Source organism: Chaetodon trifascialis, chromosome 18 (genome assembly GCF_039877785.1).
Source record: "Chaetodon trifascialis isolate fChaTrf1 chromosome 18, fChaTrf1.hap1, whole genome shotgun sequence".
Lineage (NCBI taxonomy): Eukaryota > Metazoa > Chordata > Actinopteri > Chaetodontiformes > Chaetodontidae > Chaetodon > Chaetodon trifascialis.
Window position 1 is genome coordinate 9,142,585 of NC_092073.1, and position 12,416 is coordinate 9,155,000.

The 12,416-nt window shown below is 41.7% G+C and overlaps 1 non-coding gene across 1 annotated transcript; it reads left to right on the forward strand.

Moving 5' to 3' along the window:
- The first annotated feature begins 12,305 nt into the window (after positions 1-12,305).
- trnaa-ugc (transfer RNA alanine (anticodon UGC)) lies at positions 12,306-12,377 on the forward strand. The gene has a single exon. It is a non-coding gene; the product is annotated as a tRNA-Ala (tRNA).
- The last annotated feature ends 39 nt before the right edge of the window (positions 12,378-12,416 follow it).

Consider the following 12,416-nt stretch of genomic DNA (forward strand, 5'->3'; position numbering starts at 1 on the left):
CTGGCAGTACTTTGATCGACTTGATATTAAGTTTTTCCGTGGCTCATGCTTCATCCTCCCAGCCTTCCCTTAGCCAGACAGGTCAGTAATGAGAAAAACTTGTTTTACTCTTGAAAACATGGCTTTCCAAGGCTGGATGGAAACACATTTTGTTTGGCTCTCATGACCAGATCCTAAGTGGGTCAGTCATAGTAATGGGCCGCTCCATCGTCTTTCGTCTGGTAATTTGGAGCATTGATTGAACTCTGTCTCAACTTTCCGTTAACCTGTGCAGAGAGGCAGAAGACACGGTATCACTCCGGAGGAAAGGAAGATTAAAACGGGAGGGGTGGTCAAAGGGAAAGATGATGTCCTCATATGCCTGACTTGGTCTCCAAAAGGAACATGTTTTCCAAATATAGCAATGTCACCCGAGGACATGGTATTTAGCTCTCTGGAGACAAGAGACAAGATTCAAGACTCGTTTCATTGCCATGCCCTCATAACTGATTTGTCTTAAACACAAACAGAAAAAACAAAAACAGCCACCACTCACTCACGAAGCACATATTAAACAAAGTATAAAACAGAGCCGTACATTAATCATAAAAGCATTAAAACTTAAAACAAATGATAACAAGTAATATGTGTGGATTCTCTTGTATGAACACCATAAATGGAACACAAGCACCTGTAGGGAAACAGCAGTAGCAGCAACATCCAACAACCCACTAGATAAAGTGCTTCAAGTGCTTTAAAAACATCTGCCCAGTCGCACAAATGATTTAACCTGGCGAGTGGCAGGTTAAATAATTATAGATTTCCTCTAGGGGTGGGAGACCGCATCCAGTAATTCTGAATCAGTACGCACAAATTCGTCCAACAGCCTCCTGTCCTCAGCTGACGTGTTGCCAAATCAGACAGTTATTGCGTCGGTCAGGATGTTTTCCACTGCTGCACCATAGCATCCCTGTATATCTGCCAACCACATTTTTTTCAGTTGTCTTAAATAGAAAAGCTTCTGGTGCACTTTTCCTCAGAATAGTAGAGGTGTTATCCCCCCATTTCAAGGTGGAGGAGATTGTCACTCCCAGGAATTTGTAGCTGTTCGGCTTCTGCAAAAGTCCACGACTGATTCCTTTGTTTTTGGAAACATTTAATGCCAAGTTGTTTATACCAGTGCGCCAGGGATCGAACCTCACTCCTGTAAGCTGTTTCATCACTGTTGGAGATCAAACCCAGTACTGTGGAGTCATCAGCGACCAAATTCCCCTGAATGGAAGTTAGCTGAAAAGCAATTAACCAGTCAATATTCACATGATTTATGCTTTCTTTACAGATTGAAGCCACAGCCAGAATTCATTCACATGCAGTTTACACTGTAAGCCAAAAGCGCAGCCCTTAACATGTAACCTCACTGTTTTAGTACGTGAGCTGTGTATGAACAGTGCAGTTAACTTATGCAACACGCTTAGCAATCGAGCAATTCCAGTTTCTTTTCACAATCACAGTATTGCTTCTGTATTTAGGCTTGATATAGTGTACATTGCAGTTCCGATACCAATAATCTTGTTTTTATAATCAATGACTCCCAGAGGACATGTGATGGATTGTAATGCTGCATGAACATAGCCCGACACTAATGATTCAAATTTCCAATAGCAGCCAGCGACGCATTGTATGTCCTTGCCACATTTCAGCACATATATTTCCTATTGAATGCCATTTATCATTGCTCAGTCAAACATGTTTCATGTGAGTACACATAATGTGGTCATAAAAAGACAGATGCTGTGCTGCATAAGAAGCAGTAGATAATGGCCCTTTTTGGACTTGAGGGGATTTGTCACTTTTGTTTGTACACCAAATAGCAAAGTACATCAGCAAGGACAACTGTGGTTTACACGAACCACTGGCAGGCAGCCAAGCAAAGAGTAATAACAGAGACGGGAAGAAAAAGGAGCTACCTTACATCATCTATTGCACTGAAGACCGACAGGAGAGTGATGCACTGCATGTGTGTCACATAGCAGTTTTTAAAGGGCTTGAAGTGTAGCTCAGACTATTACAGGAGCCGCTTCAACAGCCTCACTTTCCACCTTATTCACCTATCTGTGCACTTATTTTGGTATGACTCTGACACTGAGTACGTTCAGCTAACATTAAGACAAAAATGGCCTTTCTTCATGTGAATGGAACAACTATATCTCGAGCAACAGGCTGTGTTGTGACCCTGCTATTCATTTTCAAAGGACTGGGCATATTTTCCTGGACACTGTTCACACTTCCAAGAGATGAGCAATTATCTCGAAACATTCTAATTTGTCTGTAGTTCATTTCAGCCCTTTGAGGTCAATAGATGGACGCTGCACCTACACGCATGCATTTCTCCCCCGTGCCCTCCTGCTCCTCTTGTTCTGACAGTGCTTTCGCTGCCTGAGCCAGATGGCATTTCTCAACACAAATGAACCCCGCCGTCGAACTCATGCCCGTAACGCGCGAGAGAGAAAATAGTGACGGTTCGCGTGCAGCGTCTCTGAATAAATCATGGGCTGGAGAACAAAGGCTTCCAGCGGTTTGATCAACCAAACTCATTTAAATCTCTTTTTAATACGCTAAGACCTGCAAAATGCATCAACCTGGCTGCATTAAACTCGGCTTAACATTTACAACGATGGGGAACCTTGTCTGAAGGAGCTGTTAATTCCTCATTTATTCTGTGGAAAAGGACACTCTCTGATGTGCACTCCGTTAATCTCTATTAGTTGACGACAGTGTGCTTTTTTGCTTTCATTAATCGGCCAACTTTCTTGACAACAGAGCAGAGATGCAGCAAGTAACAACTGTGCTTTTATTGTACTTTATCCTAAATGGCGCAATGTGCCATAAACTGCAGAAAAATGCATAAAAAGACCATAAGACATCATGCTGGATGCTCTGAGCTGATTGTGAAAATGCCAATTATTAAAGCCTCTGACTCTGGCCCTTTATAAATGTAACCCAGTTCAAATGATTCTGCTTTTAGAGACAGATCATCAATTAGCTTGCCAACCCCTGGCAACAAGGCAAAAACTCCATAATTCATAGTTCACCTGTTCTACAGAGTTGGATTATTTGCCAGCTCTATCCTCTCTACTCCCTGGACACACCAACAAACTACTCGGCTCCCAGGCTGAACATTCCCTGAAGCTGACCGCAGCACACTGGCAGGACGTCAGGGACGGCTGGAGTTGAGGTGTCATTTTGGTTTGTTTTCGCTGGCCAACTGTTATATTGGGTCTCAAACTGAGTATTGTTGTTTGTTTTGTTGGATCCTGAGGAAAAGTTTTTTGTCAAGATATGGAATCATTCATAAGTCTTTGAACTGTGGGTGTTGTATTGACAGCCTCCTTGGTGGAGGTCTGAGAGCATTTTATAGATAAATATCTAGTTGTCATTATGGATTTTCCATGTTTTTAGGAGTCTGTTCACACTGATGTAGACTAAAAAAAACAGCATTTTTTTTAAGAAAGAGAAAATATTAAACAATACTGGGCTAATTAGGCCTAAATAAATGTTCCTTTTTGTATTAATGTTCGGCCCCCACAGTGTCTGCTTCAAAAACTTCTGGACCTAAACTGTATGTGTTTGATCACCATGGGGGTATTTTGTTGCCATTTTCTTTTAGATTTGATTGTTCTGCCATGATATCTGCAGCCGTCCTATCAACTGGCAGCTTCAAACATGCAGGCGAAAGTTTTAACAGTAACAAGAGTTATGTTGTTGGCCTTCATCTTTTGAAAACTGCATTGTCTGCCTATAGTATCAACTTCGCCTTCTGTTTAATCAGCTCTTTTCTGACAAAGGTCATCAGAAAACATCCAAACCTCCATCCGTTTCTGATCGGAAAGGCCCCATCCTAAACATTTTGCCTTGGATTTTTGCAAGCACAGCCATTAACCTTTTCAAAAATCGAATCTGGATTTGACAAACTGGAGCCTGCCATAATGTGCTTCATCCCTCAGCGTGGATTAAGAAAACCAGAGCCCTTTATCAAACAAGATGAAAAGTCAGAGATAGTGTAGTGAGACAGTTTGAGGTAAACTGTATCTGGGTCAGGTCCAGTCTTCCAGACTGTTAGTGCTTATTATTGAACACTGCCATGGCCTTCTCTGTCTCCCTCTCTCTCTCTCTTGCCTCTCGAGTTCATCCAGCAGATCCTCTCATATTGACCGCATGCATTACGGGGCTTGGGGAACATGGCTACAAAAGTCCCTCATTAGAAGTTTGGGTTTCTCTGAACATTATGGGAGGAGGTGGATTATTGATCGCTGCACGATAGCTAACTGGAAAACACTTCCCATCGGAGCCGACTGAAGCTCATTTGGGGGGGATGCTGCTGGCAAGCTGGAGACTATTCCACATCTGGTTATTGGACCCGGGGCGGTAGTGAGTACAGTATGTTTCTCCTGCAATCAGGAAACACTGGGAAATCTATATGTGGTAATTACAAATTCATGCCACCACTGTGAAATTGAACACTTGGCGTCATTATAAAGTAATGGGCGCATTAGAGGGAAGTTTGCAGCGATGATTTCCCTCTCGTATGAGTATCATCAGCAATGATCCACACAAATGCAACATTATCCTGTCAAATAGCACAAAGGATGGTATTATATGAGAATGCAGCACTGGAATGTATTTCATCCCACTTTTCTCTTATACAAAAACAAAGTGGAATGTGGCTCAAAAACTGAAATGCAGCACGATAGATGCTTCAATTGGTTCAAAGTAAATCCTTTACTTTGCTTACCAAGCTCATTTGGAGGCTATTAATTCAAGGAGGCTTTTTATATCTCTACTACAATGGCCAATTTGTACATGAGATTGTAAAATATGCTATGACTCACATCCATTCTCTCGATCTGTAATGTAATTACCTCACATGCTGTAACTCCCACTATGATTCCATAAATATTCATGCAAATCCAACAATTCATAGGAAGCACATACTCACTATCAAGTCTGAAGTGGCATGTGTGCTTTATGGCAAAAAATATCCCTGACTCTGTGTTTGGTATGGGACATGAATGGCTGTTCTATTCCCACTGCTGACAGGGTAAGACAATGGATATAGGTCATGAAGAATGAGGTCCACTTAAAAAGTGCTCATCATAGTGGAAGGCACAGTCATTATTTTTCACAAAAATCCAGTAATGGGCTCACGCAGATGCAGAGATGAAAGGCCAACATCTGCTTTCATAGTCATCTCTCAAAGACCATTTTTACAAATGTTATCCAGCCTATTTCACTGTCATAGACAGCCTTTAATCAACGCATAAAGATTGTCCCACTCTGTCGTATCTGCCCTATGAAAAGCCTGTTTGAAAGAAAATACTGTTTTCATTCATCATTAAAGATACTGGCGGAGACATTGTTTTCCAAACATCAAAGTGCCACTGATTTCTCTGTTGCTGTTCAGATATAAATGCTCTCAGATAAACACACTGCCTTTTACAAAGTGTGGAAATGGCATCTCTCTCCGCTCTTCACTGCAGTTAAGATGTCACAACTCAATTATGAGTCCGACTTAACATCGAGAAGCTGTGATTTTTCTCAGCACTGTGTAGTTAAAAGGTTTCTTGTAATTCACCTCATATGTCTGTTTAGCATGAAATGGTGTGTACAAAGCCAATTGAACTTGAGACAATCCCCTCATAATTACAGCTCTTCCCATCTCTTACTAGAGCTCTGGGTCCTTGGTGTCCTCTGCGACACTGAATAAGAATTTGGGCTCAGTCATCTGGAAATGAGGAAGGAGGGAGGTGACTGGAAGGTATTTGTTTTGGCCATGCTCGATGAAGCCACTAATTGTCCTTGGCCATGTAAAGCAAACCTACATGTCCTATGCTTTTTTCATCATCGCCACTGTGCTGCCTCTTTATTCACCCAACCACCACCATCTTGCAAGGCCACTCATGAAAAAGGGCAAAGGGCGTAGAGTGGACACCAGGTGACCAGCCTATTTGCTTTACAAGGAATATCTTTGCTTTGGTACTTGTCCTGAAACCATCTTTTCCCTTGAAAGCTGGCTTTAAAATGATCATGAGGGGACAATGTCTTAGAGACATTTTCCAATTGTTATGGTTCATTTAACAAGACTGGATGACATTACAGATGTAGTTTCCTACACACATATAGGGCACATAAATTAAAGGTGTGTTGAAAGGAGATTTCAGTAGTGGAAGACAGGCCATGTTGCAATATCTTTGCTGTTGGGGTGTGTGCACGATGCAGCACAATGATTCCCATCAGAAAACAGTGTATTTAGATAGAGCTGACATAGCAACAATAAGTGATTATCAACTATTTCAGTTTGCTTACACATTTGTTTTTTAAGCTACATGTCTTGCCAGTGTTACTTACAGCCTACTATGTAAATGGAAATTGGCAAATATTATAACATTTATGCTATGTATTCATCTTCGTATTGAATATGTACTTACTGTATATTGGTTAAATTACTTAACAATTCTATTTGGTGTTCCACCAGTGTTGGAAAATGTAATAAACTACTTATAACATATTACTTAATTAAATGAAATTATCAGCCTTGCTCATTACTTTACTATTGTTCCTTAGCCTGGCTCTGTCAAAGGTGCCTTGAAACAGCTCTGAATCCTGCACACGCACATACATATTTTCTGTATTTGACACGTGTAGAAATAGAAAACCTGTAAAGTAAAAGACCTGTTCTCACAGTGAAGCTGCAGCGCTCACACAACTTATAAATAAAGAAATGTATTTTTTGCATTCCTCTTTTGACAGAGACAAACCATAAACCTCCGCCCCTCCAGCTCATGCTCCAGGCTAACATGTATCAGACCAGTCTGTTCACTGAACGCAATGATCCCTCAAACTCCAGGTGAGACAGTCAAAGTAACTACTTGTACTAAATTGTAATTCATTAGCAGTACTGTACTTTCACATTACAGTGATATGTTAAGTCCTGTGTTATTGTCCAACGCTCTCACAGCAACATCACATCCTCCTCGAGTCTCCTTGCTTAAAGTCGGTGTAAGAAACTTCATGAATAACTCACTCAGGTTCCTCTGAGGTAGAGGTGGAGAGTGTTTTCAGTCCTAGTTGAACTTTCAGCATGATTTCTAAGAGTAATTTGTAGCTGCTTGATAAATATAGTCACAGCTTCTTTAACAAATTCCTGCAGAATATTTTGGCTGCAGCCAAATTGCACAGCAGACGATTAATGTTCATATATGGATTGCCACTTTACCATGACATGCACTAATGCATGGCATAGAGGAAATGTATAAATCTGACGAAATCACTGGCACCCTTCATTTTTCAGTCTAATGGCTGTAGCATTAACAGCTGCAAGTCGCTGTCTTATAGTCATTTATTACCACCCATGTTATCCTTGTCTGCCATTTTACTACCATAGCACTATAAATCAGGGGGCAAGAAGGGGGCCAGCACCCCCATTCATGCCTGCTTCGGGAGAGAAATATGGAGCAGTGTGAGGTCTGAGCACCACAAGCAGAGGAGGATATCCTGCCTGAAACGTAGCATTTAAAAGTCAGCCATAATTTTGCCTTCACGTCAAATACTTTGCATTACAGCATGGTCTCCACTATTATCATGCTTACATCATTTCTGTTAGACGACAACATGATCTGTCATGTTGAATAGACCCACTTGGCTGTTGATAGCTTTAATATCTGGGCTGCTTTCTTGACTGTGAGCAATGTTAGAATTTTTAACCATAAATGCTTTCTTGTAGCTTTTCTGAGACGTTGTGGTGCCTGGAAACACTGGGGGGTATATAAATATTTTGGCCACAGCAGCACAAGACAACATATCCCTGCTTGGCCTGTTTGCTCCTGTGTGGCATGGCGACACACTGCATTTAATTTACTAGCAGCTCGACTAAATGTACCAGTGGAGGCGCTCCATAATTCATGAGGGAAGAGAAAGGGAGAAAAAAACATGATGAATCTACGGTTGCTATTCATGTACCCCCCGCCTCCCACCCTGCACTTTCAATTGAATGTTAATGGGCAGAGACAAAAGAAAAAAAAAGAGATGTACACCGCAAGCACAGATAGAGATCTGAGGTTAAGACAACAGCCTAAAATGTGTGGATGTGTTTGCATGTGTTTATATACAGGATGCATGATCTAAAACTGAATTCCAATGAGACAGAGAAAGAAAAAAAGACTTTGCATTAATCATTGCCAATTCTCTTCCTGACCAATTTCTTATCTCCGTAATTAAGTAATTAACAGTTCTTGGTGCCAGTTAGCCCAGCACTCGGACAGGACACAGCAGGAAAATAATAACACTAAATCACTCAACCGTTCGAGGATTTGGGGAAACCGCCGCATGGCATTCAAAGATTAAAGGTAGCGAGTGGAGAAATAGATACTGACTTGGCGAGCACCAGGAGGAAATATTCTCACACTCCCGCATGCGTACACATGCACGCTGTAACAAACACATACGCATACACACACAGACTAATCTAAGTGATGAAAAATGACCACAGGCATTTTCACACACTTAACATGCTGGCACATGCGCCCATGCACAAATTCAGCCCCAGATGCATAGACCTGACCTGTAAATCAACACTTGACAGGATGGAATTTATCACAGATCTCTGCGATACTGTTGTGCAATAGTGATGCATAGCAGGGATTTTACAACATGATCATGACAGAGATAGAGCTGAGTTCTGGGGACAATGTAATATGGCAGTCAGTTCAAGTGAAACTGACATATATGCATTGTGTTTGTTTTCACTGGTGTACTTCTTTGGTCAAAAATTGGAACTATCAAAAAGAGAGTCAAATAGTAAATAACAATAACAATTGAAATAGTAATGCTACTGAAATTCCATTGGCCGCACAGGCAGTTGACCTGCTGGGGGCCCGGATTTTTGCTTTGTCTGATCTGTGGTTTCGAGCACTATTTCTTAGTATGTTAGCTGCACTGTGGCAGGATTCATATGAAGTGAGTCTTGACCCGTGAAAAAGAGGCGAATACAACACTGCGTATGTGGGAGCTGCTGATGACGTGCTAACTATAGCAAGCTAAGCTAACTAGCTTCAACTTTCCTTATGGAAACTAGTTGTTGTACTAAATGTTACTGTAATGAGTCCCGATAGATGTTGATTGTTTTGGAGGTACAGATGTTCAACAGTTCATAACAAATGATATGTGGGCTTGTTGAAAGGGGAGAAAAGTGGACTGTATACAGTCTGAAGTCCTCCAATCTGTATTGTTCCTTGGAAGTTATCCATGTGTCTGGACGCAACTTAGTCTCTGAAATGTCAGTCATCTGTTTCCATGGAAAATGTGCAGCCAGAGGCTTAAAGCTTAGATGCTGTTCCCACAGATATGTCCAAAACATTACTTTAGATATCCTCTATGGATATGCAGTATAGCTACAGTATCATCATAGTTTACATTTCCTCACACAAACGTGAAATTGCAGTTCCACTTTAATAAGGGTCTTTCCACTTGTCACTGACTGTTGAAATTTTGGAAAATCTGCATCATCAGTTTTGCATTTCAACTCACATTTATGGGTTCTTTTTCTTTAGCATATCCTGTATGTCTCATTGGTCCATTGGTCATTGGACTCCGAGTCACATCAAAGGCTCGACCTTCACCTGCCCAGCTTCCATAAACAGCACCTTCTGTGAAAAATCAAATGGATGCTGTCTCTCCATGTAAGGCTCTGTGCACCTGATGCAAACTCAGTTTGTTGTAATTTATTGGACGTGATCTTATACGCACCTATAAAAGTTTACAAGCTCACTGTTAAACTGAGGTTTGGACATTTATAAGGTTGTAGGAGACATCATGTTGCATTCCACAAAGAGACAGAGAGAGCACAAAGGACAATTGTTGAAAGGGACGCTGATGTATTGGTCATCCTTTGCTTCTCTGGACTTCAATGAATACATCTTTTCTTTGATCTGCTAAAGTTGTTTATAATGATTCTCTATTAGTGGCACAGTCATTACCCTTTCCCATGGGAGTGATGCACCCCCACCTTTTAACACACACACACACACACACACACACACACACACACACACACACACACGCACGCACACACACACACACACACACACACACACACACTAGAACGCCCATACAGACTATTCATTCCCATCACCAGCAGAATGTCGGGCAGATTAAAAGAGAAAGTGCACATATCTCAAAGCGCCCATACATCAAGCAGGCTTTGCTGCTGGTTGCTCTTCCTTTGTGGTGCCATTGTAAAGCTGGGAGTGCTGGTGGTTGTGTTGGGGGGTGTCTATGTACTGGTCTGTGCTGGACTCTGTCATGTAACTTCCACTTTGCAGCACTTTTTTTTTAAAGACAGGGATAGGGAGGTCTTTCGTCTCAGCCGCTGTCTGGGATAGTTAATCCCGGACTACAATAGACTCGCTTCCACTTGACAATGTAGCCGAGCATGTCTCTTTGATTTGGAGGCCTTGTTCCAATCTGGCTCTAATCAGCGTGTTGAGTTTCTGGGAGCACTGCTGATTTTCTCGCCTCAGATGAGTGATCGCTGGGAGACAGCCGGACATGCGCTGCCAAGCCTGGATCACATGTGTTGAAAAATCACACAATCACACACTGAAATGACCAACTGTGTGTATTTGTGTGTGCTCTGCCAAGGCGCTATGGTAAACCAAAATGTACTGGCTGGCCTCCAGTTTGAAAGTTCTTTAATCCTCCATCTGCAGGAGAACATACAGGTTGCACAGCGCACCTCAACACGGATACCTCCACACTCACACTCACTCACACACACACACACACACACACACACACACACACACACACACACACACACACACACACACACATATTCAAGCACCGCAACACTGTGATATTATGCTGTATGTGTTTGATGTGGGCAACGAAAGAATCCTCTCTCATAACCTGGTAGAAAGCAGCCACAGTGGGAAGAACAACCTGCTGCTTCGATTGAAGTGCACTTGTCAATGGCGACCTGCTGGATCAAAACAACCACGATGCAACCCCTGTGGCTTGTACACCTTTGTCGTTTCTTTTAGAAGCCACATTGTTAGACATTCAAAGGGGACGTGGAAGAGGTTATTACTTTGTCAGAGAATATTTCCAACTGACAGAAGATGAAAAATATTCTCCCTCTCTTGGTAACAGCAGGTGAAAGTGAGAGGAAGAGAGGGTAACCTTGGTGGTTGGCGATGCACTGACCCGGTCACTTTGTCTGATGTATGATGCAGCATCACAGAGCACACAGCACATTTATTAGACTGTGTAATGATAAAAAGATAGTGGAGGAAATGGATGATGGTTGAATTGGAGCCCACACATGGAGACGAGGCCCCTGCTTGCAGTCTCCTGGCGGTAATATCATAAAGCAGGCGGGAGAAGATGCTCCTCAGGAATACAAATGCTGCCTTTAAGTTGGAAACGTGTGGCCTGAGATGTGCCACCATATTGAAGGGGGGGAAGATTTAGGTCTTTAGCCGATTAATCATTGTCATCATCTCGGCATTGTGGAGAAGCAATTTAGATGGTAAATACAGTTTGCGGTCCATATATCATCTGGTTGGTGCCACGGCATGCCGAAGTTTGGCTGCACATTTAGGGGCTATGCAAGACTTATGCTAAATAAATGGTCTTATGTGTCATTGAGATCTTTTATTTTTTATTATGGCACCAACAAGAAGAGCATATCTGTATTTCATCACATGTAGTAAAAGTTTAACTTGAGGGATGAAATGCCTTGTGTGAATGTGTTAGAGTGGAAAGCACATAAAGATATTTACCTGAAAATAATAGAAAGAATAATATTTCAAAAAATAATGAGAGAAAAATGGTTAAATGGAATAGATAAATGTTATTATGTGGAAATAAAACTGTTGGGTGCTGAAGTTACTGTAAACCTTAAACAGTTTGTCTCTGACTAGGTAATCTTAACAATGCAAAGGGTTTCTACACTGGTGAGACTTTTTCTGTGGTGCTGTGATACCATTTGAGAAGTCCAGTTTGAGTAAGGTGACTTTGAAGGCCTATCAGACACCAAACCACTGCACAGTGGTTTGCAATGCTTTGAGACAAGATTTTACAGCTCTGTAAAGTTGTTCTGTTTCTGGTTCAGTCATTCATTTTTTATGCAGCACAGTCTGTATAGTTAATATGAGTCAGTTAGTGTTCATCTACACTCTTCTATTCTCCATATTTTTTCTATTTGTTCATATGTCCATGATATATCCATATTGGCATGTGATGTTACTTGTGCAATGCAGGCAGAACAAGGGGATGTAGCTCAGTGGTAGAGCGCATGCTTTGCATGTATGAGGCCCCGGGTTCAATCCCCGGCATCTCCATGGGGCTTTAATGTTGACTGTTACTATGCAGGAAGGAGA